General features: G+C 45.5%; 13 non-coding genes and 1 pseudogene across 13 annotated transcripts; all 14 read right to left on the reverse strand.

Annotated features, from left to right (window-relative positions):
* Positions 1-499: 499 nt before the first annotated feature.
* On the reverse strand, positions 500-589 carry LOC141210733 (U2 spliceosomal RNA; annotated as a pseudogene).
* Positions 590-1,710: 1,121 nt separating this feature from the next.
* LOC141208325 (U2 spliceosomal RNA) lies at positions 1,711-1,901 on the reverse strand. Its single transcript, XR_012278557.1, has one exon. It is a non-coding gene; the product is annotated as a U2 spliceosomal RNA (small nuclear RNA).
* Positions 1,902-3,021: 1,120 nt separating this feature from the next.
* On the reverse strand, positions 3,022-3,212 carry LOC141210118 (U2 spliceosomal RNA). Its single transcript, XR_012280296.1, has one exon. It is a non-coding gene; the product is annotated as a U2 spliceosomal RNA (small nuclear RNA).
* A 1,121-nt stretch (positions 3,213-4,333) lies between these two features.
* Positions 4,334-4,524, reverse strand: LOC141208326 (U2 spliceosomal RNA). Its single transcript, XR_012278558.1, has one exon. It is a non-coding gene; the product is annotated as a U2 spliceosomal RNA (small nuclear RNA).
* A 1,121-nt stretch (positions 4,525-5,645) lies between these two features.
* On the reverse strand, positions 5,646-5,836 carry LOC141210376 (U2 spliceosomal RNA). The gene has a single exon (XR_012280547.1). It is a non-coding gene; the product is annotated as a U2 spliceosomal RNA (small nuclear RNA).
* A 1,121-nt stretch (positions 5,837-6,957) lies between these two features.
* Positions 6,958-7,148, reverse strand: LOC141208327 (U2 spliceosomal RNA). Its single transcript, XR_012278559.1, has one exon. It is a non-coding gene; the product is annotated as a U2 spliceosomal RNA (small nuclear RNA).
* A 1,121-nt stretch (positions 7,149-8,269) lies between these two features.
* LOC141208329 (U2 spliceosomal RNA) lies at positions 8,270-8,460 on the reverse strand. Its single transcript, XR_012278561.1, has one exon. It is a non-coding gene; the product is annotated as a U2 spliceosomal RNA (small nuclear RNA).
* Positions 8,461-9,583: 1,123 nt separating this feature from the next.
* On the reverse strand, positions 9,584-9,774 carry LOC141208330 (U2 spliceosomal RNA). Its single transcript, XR_012278562.1, has one exon. It is a non-coding gene; the product is annotated as a U2 spliceosomal RNA (small nuclear RNA).
* Positions 9,775-10,896: 1,122 nt separating this feature from the next.
* Positions 10,897-11,087, reverse strand: LOC141208331 (U2 spliceosomal RNA). The gene has a single exon (XR_012278563.1). It is a non-coding gene; the product is annotated as a U2 spliceosomal RNA (small nuclear RNA).
* Positions 11,088-12,207: 1,120 nt separating this feature from the next.
* LOC141208332 (U2 spliceosomal RNA) lies at positions 12,208-12,398 on the reverse strand. The gene has a single exon (XR_012278564.1). It is a non-coding gene; the product is annotated as a U2 spliceosomal RNA (small nuclear RNA).
* Positions 12,399-13,518: 1,120 nt separating this feature from the next.
* Positions 13,519-13,709, reverse strand: LOC141208333 (U2 spliceosomal RNA). Its single transcript, XR_012278565.1, has one exon. It is a non-coding gene; the product is annotated as a U2 spliceosomal RNA (small nuclear RNA).
* A 1,118-nt stretch (positions 13,710-14,827) lies between these two features.
* On the reverse strand, positions 14,828-15,018 carry LOC141208334 (U2 spliceosomal RNA). Its single transcript, XR_012278566.1, has one exon. It is a non-coding gene; the product is annotated as a U2 spliceosomal RNA (small nuclear RNA).
* A 1,118-nt stretch (positions 15,019-16,136) lies between these two features.
* On the reverse strand, positions 16,137-16,327 carry LOC141210182 (U2 spliceosomal RNA). Its single transcript, XR_012280358.1, has one exon. It is a non-coding gene; the product is annotated as a U2 spliceosomal RNA (small nuclear RNA).
* A 1,119-nt stretch (positions 16,328-17,446) lies between these two features.
* Positions 17,447-17,637, reverse strand: LOC141210222 (U2 spliceosomal RNA). The gene has a single exon (XR_012280396.1). It is a non-coding gene; the product is annotated as a U2 spliceosomal RNA (small nuclear RNA).
* Between the last annotated feature and the right edge of the window lie 95 nt (positions 17,638-17,732).

The following is a 17,732-nucleotide window of genomic DNA, read 5'->3' on the forward strand; positions in this document are numbered from 1 at the left end:
GGACATGTCCGGCACCCTCCCATCCACTTCCTTCAGCTTCAGGGCCACCGTCTGCCGCATCCATGGCTCCAGGGCTGGAGCTTCGTGGCGGGGCTTCTGGGGTCCCTTCTGCTGGCCAGTCGTGGAGGCAGAGTCCTTGGGGTCAGAATCGGCTCCTGGCTGGGCCCTCCTGGCTGTCCCCTGCTCCAGGCTCTTCTTTTCAGCCTTCCTCGCAGCGCTTGCCATGGCTTTCCTCCTGCAGTTACTTCTTGGAGCTGGATCTGGAACTCTTCCCGGAATGGGTGGAGCTATGCAGATTCTTCTCCCGTCGTGTTCTGGACAAATTCCCCGAAAGGTCTTTGTCTCGATGATTTTCTTCCTCGAAGATTCCACAGGACAGCCCGATTCTTCTCCGAGTCTTCGTCTTCTTCTGGATTCTTTAGAGCTTCTTCCTCCCACCGATATCCGCCTTCCTTCTCCGATGTCAGCTGGGCTCCGAAGCTCTTCTCCTTCCGAGTTCGATCGCTCTTGTCAAGTGTAGATCGTAGCTCTTGTGTTCTTAAAAGAACAGATACTACACTTGATCTTAGCCAAAAGGCCGAGAAGCGATAACCAGAATTGGTTTCCGACTACGGTGCCACCCAAGGATTCTGAAAAGTCCATTTGTGGAGATGGCCACCTGGACTCCCGTTAAGAAGACATGCTGTCAACCTCTAGATCCCTCACATGCCTGCACTTTTCGGCTTGCTGCTGCTGCAATCCACGCGTTTTAGATCTGCATAACTCCACCTCTTTTAGCACAGTACCCTCAACCCCCGGCTGTTCCCACCCGCCTCAACACCGTTGGAAGGGAGGAGAACCAATTAAGGCGGGGGGGGGGGTGGAACGAGCAGCTGTCTACCCTTAGCAGGAGGGTTGCTGATTAATTACCTCTCCTGCTGCTGCTGCTGCTGGCTGTCCAGCAGCAGACTGAAGGTGGCTGCTGCTGTGCGCAGGTATATAAAGGCTCAGAGCCTATTATGACACGCGCAGCCAGCGTTCCATTGCCACATTCCGTCTACTGCAGGCGGGATACCTGGATGGCTGAATGTCACTGAGAAGCTCACAGAGACCGCCATAAGCAACAGTTTAAAAGAATGCCACAGACTAATCAACCAAACTTTTTGGGTTGGTTTCTCTTTTATAGTCTGCAGGCATTAAATGAAAGAAGTCAGTGTTCCAGCAGAGGGAGACAACGTTTCAGAAAAGGCATTGTAGCAAACCAAAAAAGAAATTTTAAGCGCAGCAGAGTAACCAGCTCACATACCTGTTAGCTCAGGTGAGTTTAAAAGGCTGCTGTTGATAACAAGGGCATTTGCTAAATAGATGGTGTGTGTGCAACAATATACTGAAAGGTCAATTATATTGTGCAGCTTATCTCACCACCTGTAGTTATTTAGGTGAAAGCTCCAAAATGCTTGCCTAATATGTCTGTTTATCCAAAAGGAAGTATAGAGGGAGAGCTAGATAGATAGCATTGCATTACATTACATTACATGGCAATGCAATGCACAGTTGCTGAAGTTGAACCAAAATGAGCTTGTCATCTGGCTTCTGCAACTTTTAACATGAAAAATCCAATGAGGAGAAGAAAAGCAAAGCCAAAGAGTCCATCTCAAAATCCGACAAACCAGCAAAATGAACAAAAAGCACTGAATTCAATTCTTTCTGATTTTAGAAACTGCATTAAAGAAGGGGTGCACCGGTCCTGGAGATACTGCAATACCAGGTCAATGCGTGGAGTGGACAGAGCAAGCTCTTTTTCCATCTCCCTGTTCTAAAAATCCATTTAATATATGGTCCCCAGATAGGGGACGTATCAGATATTAAACTGATAAGAACAGATACTACACTTGATCTTAGCCAAAAGGCCGAGAAGCGATAACCAGAATTGGTTTCCGACTACGGTGCCACCCAAGGATTCTGAAAAGTCCATTTGTGGAGATGGCCACCTGGACTCCCGTTAAGAAGACATGCTGTCAACCTCTAGATCCCTCACATGCCTGCACTTTTCGGCTTGCTGCTGCTGCAATCCACGCGTTTTAGATCTGCATAACTCCACCTCTTTTAGCACAGTACCCTCAACCCCCAGCTGTTCCCACCCGCCTCAACACCGTTGGAAGGGAGGAGAACCAATTAAGGCGGGGGGGGGGTGGAACGTGTAGCTGTCTACCCTTAGCAGGAGGGTTGCTGATTAATTACCTCTCCTGCTGCTGCTGCTGCTGGCTGTCCAGCAGCAGACTGAAGGTGGCTGCTGCTGTGCGCAGGTATATAAAGGCTCAGAGCCTATTATGACACGCGCAGCCAGCGTTCCATTGCCACATTCCGTCTACTGCAGGCGGGATACCTGGATGGCTGAATGTCACTGAGAAGCTCACAGAGACCGCCATAAGCAACAGTTTAAAAGAATGCCACAGACTAATCAACCAAACTTTTTGGGTTGGTTTCTCTTTTATAGTCTGCAGGCATTAAATGAAAGAAGTCAGTGTTCCAGCAGAGGGAGACAACGTTTCAGAAAAGGCATTGTAGCAAACCAAAAAAGAAATTTTAAGCGCAGCAGAGTAACCAGCTCACATACCTGTTAGCTCAGGTGAGTTTAAAAGGCTGCTGTTGATAACAAGGGCATTTGCTAAATAGATGGTGTGTGTGCAACAATATACTGAAAGGTCAATTATATTGTGCAGCTTATCTCACCACCTGTAGTTATTTAGGTGAAAGCTCCAAAATGCTTGCCTAATATGTCTGTTTATCCAAAAGGAAGTATAGAGGGAGAGCTAGATAGATAGCATTGCATTACATTACATTACATGGCAATGCAATGCACAGTTGCTGAAGTTGAACCAAAATGAGCTTGTCATCTGGCTTCTGCAACTTTTAACATGAAAAATCCAATGAGGAGAAGAAAAGCAAAGCCAAAGAGTCCATCCCAAAATCCGACAAACAAGCAAAATGAACAAAAAGCATTGAATTCAATTCTTTCTGATTTTAGAAACTGCATTAAAGAAGGGGTGCACCGGTCCTGGAGATACTGCAATACCAGGTCAATGCGTGGAGTGGACAGAGCACGCTCTTTTTCCATCTCCCTGTTCTAAAAATCCATTTAATATATGGTCCCCAGATAGGGGACGTATCAGATATTAAACTGATAAGAACAGATACTACACTTGATCTTAGCCAAAAGGCCGAGAAGCGATAACCAGAATTGGTTTCCGACTACGGTGCCACCCAAGGATTCTGAAAAGTCCATTTGTGGAGATGGCCACCTGGACTCCCGTTAAGAAGACATGCTGTCAACCTCTAGATCCCTCACATGCCTGCACTTTTCGGCTTGCTGCTGCTGCAATCCACGCGTTTTAGATCTGCATAACTCCACCTCTTTTAGCACAGTACCCTCAACCCCCGGCTGTTCCCACCCGCCTCAACACCGTTGGAAGGGAGGAGAACCAATTAAGGCGGGGTGGGGGGTGGAACGAGCAGCTGTCTACCCTTAGCAGGAGGGTTGCTGATTAATTACCTCTCCTGCTGCTGCTGCTGCTGGCTGTCCAGCAGCAGACTGAAGGTGGCTGCTGCTGTGTGCAGGTATATAAAGGCTCAGAGCCTATTATGACACGCGCAGCCAGCGTTCCATTGCCACATTCCGTCTACTGCAGGCGGGATACCTGGATGGCTGAATGTCACTGAGAAGCTCACAGAGACCGCCATAAGCAACAGTTTAAAAGAATGCCACAGACTAATCAACCAAACTTTTGGGGTTGGTTTCTCTTTTATAGTCTGCAGGCATTAAATGAAAGAAGTCAGTGTTCCAGCAGAGGGAGACAACGTTTCAGAAAAGGCATTGTAGCAAACCAAAAAAGAAATTTTAAGCGCAGCAGAGTAACCAGCTCACATACCTGTTAGCTCAGGTGAGTTTAAAAGGCTGCTGTTGATAACAAGGGCATTTGCTAAATAGATGGTGTGTGTGCAACAATATACTGAAAGGTCAATTATATTGTGCAGCTTATCTCACCACCTGTAGTTATTTAGGTGAAAGCTCCAAAATGCTTGCCTAATATGTCTGTTTATCCAAAAGGAAGTATAGAGGGAGAGCTAGATAGATAGCATTGCATTACATTACATTACATGGCAATGCAATGCACAGTTGCTGAAGTTGAACCAAAATGAGCTTGTCATCTGGCTTCTGCAACTTTTAACATGAAAAATCCAATGAGGAGAAGAAAAGCAAAGCCAAAGAGTCCATCCCAAAATCCGACAAACAAGCAAAATGAACAAAAAGCATTGAATTCAATTCTTTCTGATTTTAGAAACTGCATTAAAGAAGGGGTGCACCGGTCCTGGAGATACTGCAATACCAGGTCAATGCGTGGAGTGGACAGAGCAAGCTCTTTTTCCATCTCCCTGTTCTAAAAATCCATTTAATATATGGTCCCCAGATAGGGGACGTATCAGATATTAAACTGATAAGAACAGATACTACACTTGATCTTAGCCAAAAGGCCGAGAAGCGATAACCAGAATTGGTTTCCGACTACGGTGCCACCCAAGGATTCTGAAAAGTCCATTTGTGGAGATGGCCACCTGGACTCCCGTTAAGAAGACATGCTGTCAACCTCTAGATCCCTCACATGCCTGCACTTTTCGGCTTGCTGCTGCTGCAATCCACGCGTTTTAGATCTGCATAACTCCACCTCTTTTAGCACAGTACCCTCAACCCCCGGCTGTTCCCACCCGCCTCAACACCGTTGGAAGGGAGGAGAACCAATTAAGGCGGGGGGGGGGTGGAACGAGCAGCTGTCTACCCTTAGCAGGAGGGTTTGCTGATTTATTACCTCTCCTGCTGCTGCTGCTGCTGGCTGTCCAGCAGCAGACTGAAGGTGGCTGCTGCTGTGCGCAGGTATATAAAGGCTCGGAGCCTATTATGACACGCGCAGCCAGCGTTCCATTGCCACATTCCGTCTACTGCAGGCGGGATACCTGGATGGCTGAATGTCACTGAGAAGCTCACAGAGACCGCCATAAGCAACAGTTTAAAAGAATGCCACAGACTAATCAACCAAACTTTTTGGGTTGGTTTCTCTTTTATAGTCTGCAGGCATTAAATGAAAGAAGTCAGTGTTCCAGCAGAGGGAGACAACGTTTCAGAAAAGGCATTGTAGCAAACCAAAAAAGAAATTTTAAGCGCAGCAGAGTAACCAGCTCACATACCTGTTAGCTCAGGTGAGTTTAAAAGGCTGCTGTTGATAACAAGGGCATTTGCTAAATAGATGGTGTGTGTGCAACAATATACTGAAAGGTCAATTATATTGTGCAGCTTATCTCACCACCTGTAGTTATTTAGGTGAAAGCTCCAAAATGCTTGCCTAATATGTCTGTTTATCCAAAAGGAAGTATAGAGGGAGAGCTAGATAGATAGCATTGCATTACATTACATTACATGGCAATGCAATGCACAGTTGCTGAAGTTGAACCAAAATGAGCTTGTCATCTGGCTTCTGCAACTTTTAACATGAAAAATCCAATGAGGAGAAGAAAAGCAAAGCCAAAGAGTCCATCCCAAAATCCGACAAACAAGCAAAATGAACAAAAAGCATTGAATTCAATTCTTTCTGATTTTAGAAACTGCATTAAAGAAGGGGTGCACCGGTCCTGGAGATACTGCAATACCAGGTCAATGCGTGGAGTGGACAGAGCAAGCTCTTTTTCCATCTCCCTGTTCTAAAAATCCATTTAATATATGGTCCGCAGATAGGGGACGTATCAGATATTAAACTGATAAGAACAGATACTACACTTGATCTTAGCCAAAAGGCCGAGAAGCGATAACCAGAATTGGTTTCCGACTACGGTGCCACCCAAGGATTCTGAAAAGTCCATTTGTGGAGATGGCCACCTGGACTCCCGTTAAGAAGACATGCTGTCAACCTCTAGATCCCTCACATGCCTGCACTTTTCGGCTTGCTGCTGCTGCAATCCACGCGTTTTAGATCTGCATAACTCCACCTCTTTTAGCACAGTACCCTCAACCCCCGGCTGTTCCCACCCTCCTCAACACCGTTGGAAGGGAGGAGAACCAATTAAGGCGGGGGGGGGGGTGGAACGAGCAGCTGTCTACCCTTAGCAGGAGGGTTGCTGATTAATTACCTCTCCTGCTGCTGCTGCTGCTGGCTGTCCAGCAGCAGACTGAAGGTGGCTGCTGCTGTGCGCAGGTATATAAAGGCTCAGAGCCTATTATGACACGCGCAGCCAGCGTTCCATTGCCACATTCCGTCTACTGCAGGCGGGATACCTGGATGGCTGAATGTCACTGAGAAGCTCACAGAGACCGCCATAAGCAACAGTTTAAAAGAATGCCACAGACTAATCAACCAAACTTTTTGGGTTGGTTTCTCTTTTATAGTCTGCAGGCATTAAATGAAAGAAGTCAGTGTTCCAGCAGAGGGAGACAACGTTTCAGAAAAGGCATTGTAGCAAACCAAAAAAGAAATTTTAAGCGCAGCAGAGTAACCAGCTCACATACCTGTTAGCTCAGGTGAGTTTAAAAGGCTGCTGTTGATAACAAGGGCATTTGCTAAATAGATGGTGTGTGTGCAACAATATACTGAAAGGTCAATTATATTGTGCAGCTTATCTCACCACCTGTAGTTATTTAGGTGAAAGCTCCAAAATGCTTGCCTAATATGTCTGTTTATCCAAAAGGAAGTATAGAGGGAGAGCTAGATAGATAGCATTGCATTACATTACATTACATGGCAATGCAATGCACAGTTGCTGAAGTTGAACCAAAATGAGCTTGTCATCTGGCTTCTGCAACTTTTAACATGAAAAATCCAATGAGGAGAAGAAAAGCAAAGCCAAAGAGTCCATCCCAAAATCCGACAAACAAGCAAAATGAACAAAAAGCATTGAATTCAATTCTTTCTGATTTTAGAAACTGCATTAAAGAAGGGGTGCACCGGTCCTGGAGATACTGCAATACCAGGTCAATGCGTGGAGTGGACAGAGCAAGCTCTTTTTCCATCTCCCTGTTCTAAAAATCCATTTAATATATGGTCCCCAGATAGGGGACGTATCAGATATTAAACTGATAAGAACAGATACTACACTTGATCTTAGCCAAAAGGCCGAGAAGCGATAATCAGAATTGGTTTCCGACTACGGTGCCACCCAAGGATTCTGAAAAGTCCATTTGTGGAGATGGCCACCTGGACTCCCGTTAAGAAGACATGCTGTCAACCTCTAGATCCCTCACATGCCTGCACTTTTCGGCTTGCTGCTGCTGCAATCCACGCGTTTTAGATCTGCATAACTCCACCTCTTTTAGCACAGTACCCTCAACCCCCGGCTGTTCCCACCCGCCTCAACACCGTTGGAAGGGAGGAGAACCAATTAAGGCTGGGGGGGGGGTGGAACGAGCAGCTGTCTACCCTTAGCAGGAGGGTTGCTGATTAATTACCTCTCCTGCTGCTGCTGCTGCTGGCTGTCCAGCAGCAGACTGAAGGTGGCTGCTGCTGTGCGCAGGTATATAAAGGCTCAGAGCCTATTATGACACGCGCAGCCAGCGTTCCATTGCCACATTCCGTCTACTGCAGGCGGGATACCTGGATGGCTGAATGTCACTGAGAAGATCACAGAGACCGCCATAAGCAACAGTTTAAAAGAATGCCACAGACTAATCAACCAAACTTTTTGGGTTGGTTTCTCTTTTATAGTCTGCAGGCATTAAATGAAAGAAGTCAGTGTTCCAGCAGAGGGAGACAACGTTTCAGAAAAGGCATTGTAGCAAACCAAAAAAGAAATTTTAAGCGCAGCAGAGTAACCAGCTCACATACCCGTTAGCTCAGGTGAGTTTAAAAGGCTGCTGTTGATAACAAGGGCATTTGCTAAATAGATGGTGTGTGTGCAACAATATACTGAAAGGTCAATTATATTGTGCAGCTTATCTCACCACCTGTAGTTATTTAGGTGAAAGCTCCAAAATGCTTGCCTAATATGTCTGTTTATCCAAAAGGAAGTATAGAGGGAGAGCTAGATAGATAGCATTGCATTACATTACATTACATGGCAATGCAATGCACAGTTGCTGAAGTTGAACCAAAATGAGCTTGTCATCTGGCTTCTGCAACTTTTAACATGAAAAATCCAATGAGGAGAAGAAAAGCAAAGCCAAAGAGTCCATCCCAAAATCCGACAAACAAGCAAAATGAACAAAAAGCATTGAATTCAATTCTTTCTGATTTTAGAAACTGCATTAAAGAAGGGGTGCACCGGTCCTGGAGATACTGCAATACCAGGTCAATGCGTGGAGTGGACAGAGCAAGCTCTTTTTCCATCTCCCTGTTCTAAAAATCCATTTAATATATGGTCCCCAGATAGGGGACGTATCAGATATTAAACTGATAAGAACAGATACTACACTTGATCTTAGCCAAAAGGCCGAGAAGCGATAACCAGAATTGGTTTCCGACTACGGTGCCACCCAAGGATTCTGAAAAGTCCATTTGTGGAGATGGCCACCTGGACTCCCGTTAAGAAGACATGCTGTCAACCTCTAGATCCCTCACATGCCTGCACTTTTCGGCTTGCTGCTGCTGCAATCCACGCGTTTTAGATCTGCATAACTCCACCTCTTTTAGCACAGTACCCTCAACCCCCGGCTGTTCCCACCCGCCTCAACACCGTTGGAAGGGAGGAGAACCAATTAAGGCGGGGGGGGGGGGGTGGAACGAGCAGCTGTCTACCCTTAGCAGGAGGGTTGCTGATTAATTACCTCTCCTGCTGCTGCTGCTGCTGGCTGTCCAGCAGCAGACTGAAGGTGGCTGCTGCTGTGCGCAGGTATATAAAGGCTCAGAGCCTATTATGACACGCGCAGCCAGCGTTCCATTGCCACATTCCGTCTACTGCAGGCGGGATACCTGGATGGCTGAATGTCACTGAGAAGCTCACAGAGACCGCCATAAGCAACAGTTTAAAAGAATGCCACAGACTAATCAACCAAACTTTTTGGGTTGGTTTCTCTTTTATAGTCTGCAGGCATTAAATGAAAGAAGTCAGTGTTCCAGCAGAGGGAGACAACGTTTCAGAAAAGGCATTGTAGCAAACCAAAAAAGAAATTTTAAGCGCAGCAGAGTAACCAGCTCACATACCTGTTAGCTCAGGTGAGTTTAAAAGGCTGCTGTTGATAACAAGGGCATTTGCTAAATAGATGGTGTGTGTGCAACAATATACTGAAAGGTCAATTATATTGTGCAGCTTATCTCACCACCTGTAGTTATTTAGGTGAAAGCTCCAAAATGCTTGCCTAATATGTCTGTTTATCCAAAAGGAAGTATAGAGGGAGAGCTAGATAGATAGCATTGCATCACATTACATTACATGGCAATGCAATGCACAGTTGCTGAAGTTGAACCAAAATGAGCTTGTCATCTGGCTTCTGCAACTTTTAACATGAAAAATCCAATGAGGAGAAGAAAAGCAAAGCCAAAGAGTCCATCCCAAAATCCGACAAACAAGCAAAATGAACAAAAAGCATTGAATTCAATTCTTTCTGATTTTAGAAACTGCATTAAAGAAGGGGTGCACCGGTCCTGGAGATACTGCAATACCAGGTCAATGCGTGGAGTGGACAGAGCAAGCTCTTTTTCCATCTCCCTGTTCTAAAAATCCATTTAATATATGGTCCCCAGATAGGGGACGTATCAGATATTAAACTGATAAGAACAGATACTACACTTGATCTTAGCCAAAAGGCCGAGAAGCGATAACCAGAATTGGTTTCCGACTACGGTGCCACCCAAGGATTCTGAAAAGTCCATTTGTGGAGATGGCCACCTGGACTCCCGTTAAGAAGACATGCTGTCAACCTCTAGATCCCTCACATGCCTGCACTTTTCGGCTTGCTGCTGCTGCAATCCACGCGTTTTAGATCTGCATAACTCCACCTCTTTTAGCACAGTACCCTCAACCCCCGGCTGTTCCCACCCGCCTCAACACCGTTGGAAGGGAGGAGAACCAATTAAGGCGGGGGGGGGGGGTGGAACGAGCAGCTGTCTACCCTTAGCAGGAGGGTTGCTGATTAATTACCTCTCCTGCTGCTGCTGCTGCTGGCTGTCCAGCAGCAGACTGAAGGTGGCTGCTGCTGTGCGCAGGTATATAAAGGCTCAGAGCCTATTATGACACGCGCAGCCAGCGTTCTATTGCCACATTCCGTCTACTGCAGGCGGGATACCTGGATGGCTGAATGTCACTGAGAAGCTCACAGAGACCGCCATAAGCAACAGTTTAAAAGAATGCCACAGACTAATCAACCAAACTTTTTGGGTTGGTTTCTCTTTTATAGTCTGCAGGCATTAAATGAAAGAAGTCAGTGTTCCAGCAGAGGGAGACAACGTTTCAGAAAAGGCATTGTAGCAAACCAAAAAAGAAATTTTAAGCGCAGCAGAGTAACCAGCTCACATACCTGTTAGCTCAGGTGAGTTTAAAAGGCTGCTGTTGATAACAAGGGCATTTGCTAAATAGATGGTGTGTGTGCAACAATATACTGAAAGGTCAATTATATTGTGCAGCTTATCTCACCACCTGTAGTTATTTAGGTGAAAGCTCCAAAATGCTTGCCTAATATGTCTGTTTATCCAAAAGGAAGTATAGAGGGAGAGCTAGATAGATAGCATTGCATTACATTACATTACATGGCAATGCAATGCACAGTTGCTGAAGTTGAACCAAAATGAGCTTGTCATCTGGCTTCTGCAACTTTTAACATGAAAAATCCAATGAGGAGAAGAAAAGCAAAGCCAAAGAGTCCATCCCAAAATCCGACAAACAAGCAAAATGAACAAAAAGCATTGAATTCAATTCTTTCTGATTTTAGAAACTGCATTAAAGAAGGGGTGCACCGGTCCTGGAGATACTGCAATACCAGGTCAATGCGTGGAGTGGACAGAGCAAGCTCTTTTTCCATCTCCCTGTTCTAAAAATCCATTTAATATATGGTCCCCAGATAGGGGACGTATCAGATATTAAACTGATAAGAACAGATACTACACTTGATCTTAGCCAAAAGGCCGAGAAGCGATAACCAGAATTGGTTTCCGACTACGGTGCCACCCAAGGATTCTGAAAAGTCCATTTGTGGAGATGGCCACCTGGACTCCCGTTAAGAAGACATGCTGTCAACCTCTAGATCCCTCACATGCCTGCACTTTTCGGCTTGCTGCTGCTGCAATCCACGCGTTTTAGATCTGCATAACTCCACCTCTTTTAGCACAGTACCCTCAACCCCCGGCTGTTCCCACCCGCCTCAACACCGTTGGAAGGGAGGAGAACCAATTAAGGCGGGGGGGGGGTGGAACGAGCAGCTGTCTACCCTTAGCAGGAGGGTTGCTGATTAATTACCTCTCCTGCTGCTGCTGCTGCTGGCTGTCCAGCAGCAGACTGAAGGTGGCTGCTGCTGTGCGCAGGTATATAAAGGCTCAGAGCCTATTATGACACGCGCAGCCAGCGTTCCATTGCCACATTCCGTCTACTGCAGGCGGGATACCTGGATGGCTGAATGTCACTGAGAAGCTCACAGAGACCGCCATAAGCAACAGTTTAAAAGAATGCCACAGACTAATCAACCAAACTTTTTGGGTTGGTTTCTCTTTTATAGTCTGCAGGCATTAAATGAAAGAAGTCAGTGTTCCAGCAGAGGGAGACAACGTTTCAGAAAAGGCATTGTAGCAAACCAAAAAAGAAATTTTAAGCGCAGCAGAGTAACCAGCTCACATACCTGTTAGCTCAGGTGAGTTTAAAAGGCTGCTGTTGATAACAAGGGCATTTGCTAAATAGATGGTGTGTGTGCAACAATATACTGAAAGGTCAATTATATTGTGCAGCTTATCTCACCACCTGTAGTTATTTAGGTGAAAGCTCCAAAATGCTTGCCTAATATGTCTGTTTATCCAAAAGGAAGTATAGAGGGAGAGCTAGATAGATAGCATTGCATTACATTACATTACATGGCAAGGCAATGCACAGTTGCTGAAGTTGAACCAAAATGAGCTTGTCATCTGGCTTCTGCAACTTTTAACATGAAAAATCCAATGAGGAGAAGAAAAGCAAAGCCAAAGAGTCCATCCCAAAATCCGACAAACAAGCAAAATGAACAAAAAGCATTGAATTCAATTCTTTCTGATTTTAGAAACTGCATTAAAGAAGGGGTGCACCGGTCCTGGAGATACTGCAATACCAGGTCAATGCGTGGAGTGGACAGAGCAAGCTCTTTTTCCATCTCCCTGTTCTAAAAATCCATTTAATATATGGTCCCCAGATAGGGGACGTATCAGATATTAAACTGATAAGAACAGATACTACACTTGATCTTAGCCAAAAGGCCGAGAAGCGATAACCAGAATTGGTTTCCGACTACGGTGCCACCCAAGGATTCTGAAAAGTCCATTTGTGGAGATGGCCACCTGGACTCCCGTTAAGAAGACATGCTGTCAACCTCTAGATCCCTCACATGCCTGCACTTTTCGGCTTGCTGCTGCTGCAATCCACGCGTTTTAGATCTGCATAACTCCACCTCTTTTAGCACAGTACCCTCAACCCCCGGCTGTTCCCACCCGCCTCAACACCGTTGGAAGGGAGGAGAACCAATTAAGGCGGGGGGGGGGTGGAACGAGCAGCTGTCTACCCTTAGCAGGAGGGTTGCTGATTAATTACCTCTCCTGCTGCTGCTGCTGCTGGCTGTCCAGCAGCAGACTGAAGGTGGCTGCTGCTGTGCGCAGGTATATAAAGGCTCAGAGCCTATTATGACACGCGCAGCCAGCGTTCCATTGCCACATTCCGTCTACTGCAGGCGGGATACCTGGATGGCTGAATGTCACTGAGAAGCTCACAGAGACCGCCATAAGCAACAGTTTAAAAGAATGCCACAGACTAATCAACCAAACTTTTTGGGTTGGTTTCTCTTTTATAGTCTGCAGGCATTAAATGAAAGAAGTCAGTGTTCCAGCAGAGGGAGACAACGTTTCAGAAAAGGCATTGTAGCAAACCAAAAAAGAAATTTTAAGCGCAGCAGAGTAACCAGCTCACATACCTGTTAGCTCAGGTGAGTTTAAAAGGCTGCTGTTGATAACAAGGGCATTTGCTAAATAGATGGTGTGTGTGCAACAATATACTGAAAGGTCAATTATATTGTGCAGCTTATCTCACCACCTGTAGTTATTTAGGTGAAAGCTCCAAAATGCTTGCCTAATATGTCTGTTTATCCAAAAGGAAGTATAGAGGGAGAGCTAGATAGATAGCATTGCATTACATTACATTACATGGCAATGCAATGCACAGTTGCTGAAGTTGAACCAAAATGAGCTTGTCATCTGGCTTCTGCAACTTTTAACATGAAAAATCCAATGAGGAGAAGAAAAGCAAAGCCAAAGAGTCCATCCCAAAATCCGACAAACAAGCAAAATGAACAAAAAGCATTGAATTCAATTCTTTCTGATTTTAGAAACTGCATTAAAGAAGGGGTGCACCGGTCCTGGAGATACTGCAATACCAGGTCAATGCGTGGAGTGGACAGAGCAAGCTCTTTTTCCATCTCCCTGTTCTAAAAATCCATTTAATATATGGTCCCCAGATAGGGGACGTATCAGATATTAAACTGATAAGAACAGATACTACACTTGATCTTAGCCAAAAGGCCGAGAAGCGATAACCAGAATTGGTTTCCGACTACGGTGCCACCCAAGGATTCTGAAAAGTCCATTTGTGGAGATGGCCACCTGGACTCCCGTTAAGAAGACATGCTGTCAACCTCTAGATCCCTCACATGCCTGCACTTTTCGGCTTGCTGCTGCTGCAATCCACGCGTTTTAGATCTGCATAACTCCACCTCTTTTAGCACAGTACCCTCAACCCCCGGCTGTTCCCACCCGCCTCAACACCGTTGGAAGGGAGGAGAACCAATTAAGGCGGGGGGGGGTGGAACGAGCAGCTGTCTACCCTTAGCAGGAGGGTTGCTGATTAATTACCTCTCCTGCTGCTGCTGCTGCTGGCTGTCCAGCAGCAGACTGAAGGTGGCTGCTGCTGTGCGCAGGTATATAAAGGCTCAGAGCCTATTATGACACGCGCAGCCAGCGTTCCATTGCCACATTCCGTCTACTGCAGGCGGGATACCTGGATGGCTGAATGTCACTGAGAAGCTCACAGAGACCGCCATAAGCAACAGTTTAAAAGAATGCCACAGACTAATCAACCAAACTTTTTGGGTTGGTTTCTCTTTTATAGTCTGCAGGCATTAAATGAAAGAAGTCAGTGTTCCAGCAGAGGGAGACAACGTTTCAGAAAAGGCATTGTAGCAAACCAAAAAAGAAATTTTAAGCGCAGCAGAGTAACCAGCTCACATACCTGTTAGCTCAGGTGAGTTTAAAAGGCTGCTGTTGATAACAAGGGCATTTGCTAAATAGATGGTGTGTGTGCAACAATATACTGAAAGGTCAATTATATTGTGCAGCTTATCTCACCACCTGTAGTTATTTAGGTGAAAGCTCCAAAATGCTTGCCTAATATGTCTGTTTATCCAAAAGAAGTATAGAGGGAGAGCTAGATAGATAGCATTGCATTACATTACATTACATGGCAATGCAATGCACAGTTGCTGAAGTTGAACCAAAATGAGCTTGTCATCTGGCTTCTGCAACTTTTAACATGAAAAATCCAATGAGGAGAAGAAAAGCAAAGCCAAAGAGTCCATCCCAAAATCCGACAAACAAGCAAAATGAACAAAAAGCATTGAATTCAATTCTTTCTGATTTTAGAAACTGCATTAAAGAAGGGGTGCACCGGTCCTGGAGATACTGCAATACCAGGTCAATGCGTGGAGTGGACAGAGCAAGCTCTTTTTCCATCTCCCTGTTCTAAAAATCCATTTAATATATGGTCCCCAGATAGGGGACGTATCAGATATTAAACTGATAAGAACAGATACTACACTTGATCTTAGCCAAAAGGCCGAGAAGCGATAACCAGAATTGGTTTCCGACTACGGTGCCACCCAAGGATTCTGAAAAGTCCATTTGTGGAGATGGCCACCTGGACTCCCGTTAAGAAGACATGCTGTCAACCTCTAGATCCCTCACATGCCTGCACTTTTCGGCTTGCTGCTGCTGCAATCCACGCGTTTTAGATCTGCATAACTCCACCTCTTTTAGCACAGTACCCTCAACCCCCGGCTGTTCCCACCCGCCTCAACACCGTTGGAAGGGAGGAGAACCAATTAAGGCGGGGGGGGGTGGAACGAGCAGCTGTCTACCCTTAGCAGGAGGGTTGCTGATTAATTACCTCTCCTGCTGCTGCTGCTGCTGGCTGTCCAGCAGCAGACTGAAGGTGGCTGCTGCTGTGCGCAGGTATATAAAGGCTCAGAGCCTATTATGACACGCGCAGCCAGCGTTCCATTGCCACATTCCGTCTACTGCAGGCGGGATACCTGGATGGCTGAATGTCACTGAGAAGCTCACAGAGACCGCCATAAGCAACAGTTTAAAAGAATGCCACAGACTAATCAACCAAACTTTTTGGGTTGGTTTCTCTTTTATAGTCTGCAGGCATTAAATGAAAGAAGTCAGTGTTCCAGCAGAGGGAGACAACGTTTCAGAAAAGGCATTGTAGCAAACCAAAAAAGAAATTTTAAGCGCAGCAGAGTAACCAGCTCACATACCTGTTAGCTCAGGTGAGTTTAAAAGGCTGCTGTTGATAACAAGGGCATTTGCTAAATAGATGGTGTGTGTGCAACAATATACTGAAAGGTCAATTATATTGTGCAGCTTATCTCACCACCTGTAGTTATTTAGGTGAAAGCTCCAAAATGCTTGCCTAATATGTCTGTTTATCCAAAAGAAGTATAGAGGGAGAGCTAGATAGATAGCATTGCATTACATTACATTACATGGCAATGCAATGCACAGTTGCTGAAGTTGAACCAAAATGAGCTTGTCATCTGGCTTCTGCAACTTTTAACATGAAAAATCCAATGAGGAGAAGAAAAGCAAAGCCAAAGAGTCCATCCCAAAATCCGACAAACAAGCAAAATGAACAAAAAGCATTGAATTCAATTCTTTCTGATTTTAGAAACTGCATTAAAGAAGGGGTGCACCGGTCCTGGAGATACTGCAATACCAGGTCAATGCGTGGAGTGGACAGAGCAAGCTCTTTTTCCATCTCCCTGTTCTAAAAATCCATTTAATATATGGTCCCCAGATAGGGGACGTATCAGATATTAAACTGATAAGAACAGATAATACACTTGATCTTAGCCAAAAGGCCGAGAAGCGATAACCAGAATTGGTTTCCGACTACGGTGCCACCCAAGGATTCTGAAAAGTCCATTTGTGGAGATGGCCACCTGGACTCCCGTTAAGAAGACATGCTGTCAACCTCTAGATCCCTCACATGCCTGCACTTTTCGGCTTGCTGCTGCTGCAATCCACGCGTTTTAGATCTGCATAACTCCACCTCTTTTAGCACAGTACCCTCAACCCCCGGCTGTTCCCACCCGCCTCAACACCGTTGGAAGGGAGGAGAACCAATTAAGGCGGGGGGGGGTGGAACGAGCAGCTGTCTACCCTTAGCAGGAGGGTTGCTGATTAATTACCTCTCCTGCTGCTGCTGCTGCTGGCTGTCCAGCAGCAGACTGAAGGTGGCTGCTGCTGTGCGCAGGTATATAAAGGCTCAGAGCCTATTATGACACGCGCAGCCAGCGTTCCATTGCCACATTCCGTCTACTGCAGGCGGGATACCTGGATGGCTGAATGTCACTGAGAAGCTCACAGAGACCGCCATAAGCAACAGTTTAAAAGAATGCCACAGACTAATCAACCAAACTTTTTGGGTTGGTTTCTCTTTTATAGTCTGCAGGCATTAAATGAAAGAAGTCAGTGTTCCAGCAGAGGGAGACAACGTTTCAGAAAAGGCATTGTAGCAAACCAAAAAAGAAATTTTAAGCGCAGCAGAGTAACCAGCTCACATACCTGTTAGCTCAGGTGAGTTTAAAAGGCTGCTGTTGATAACAAGGGCATTTGCTAAATAGATGGTGTGTGTGCAACAATATACTGAAAGGTCAATTATATTGTGCAGCTTATCTCACCACCTGTAGTTATTTAGGTGAAAGCTCCAAAATGCTTGCCTAATATGTCTGTTTATCCAAAAGGAAGTATAGAGGGAGAGCTAGATAGATAGCATTGCATTACATTACATTACATGGCAATGCAATGCACAGTTGCTGAAGTTGAACCAAAATGAGCTTGTCATCTGCCTTCTGCAACTTTTAACATGAAAAATCCAATGAGGAGAAGAAAAGCAAAGCCAAAGAGTCCATCCCAAAATCCGACAAACAAGCAAAATGAACAAAAAGCATTGAATTCAATTCTTTCTGATTTTAGAAACTGCATTAAAGAAGGGGTGCACCGGTCCTGGAGATACTGCAATACCAGGTCAATGCGTGGAGTGGACAGAGCAAGCTCTTTTTCCATCTCCCTGTTCTAAAAATCCATTTAATATATGGTCCCCAGATAGGGGACGTATCAGATATTAAACTGATAAGAACAGATACTACATTTGATCTTAGCCAAAAGGCCGAGAAGCGATAACCAGAATTGGTTTCCGACTACGGTGCCACCCAAGGATTCTGAAAAGTCCATTTGTGGAGATGGCCACCTGGACTCCCGTTAAGAAGACATGCT

This window comes from Phyllobates terribilis, unplaced genomic scaffold (genome assembly GCF_046119375.1).
Source record: "Phyllobates terribilis strain yellow unplaced genomic scaffold, ASM4611937v1 Scaffold_169__1_contigs__length_4117513, whole genome shotgun sequence".
NCBI classification, from domain to species: Eukaryota; Metazoa; Chordata; class Amphibia; order Anura; family Dendrobatidae; genus Phyllobates; species Phyllobates terribilis.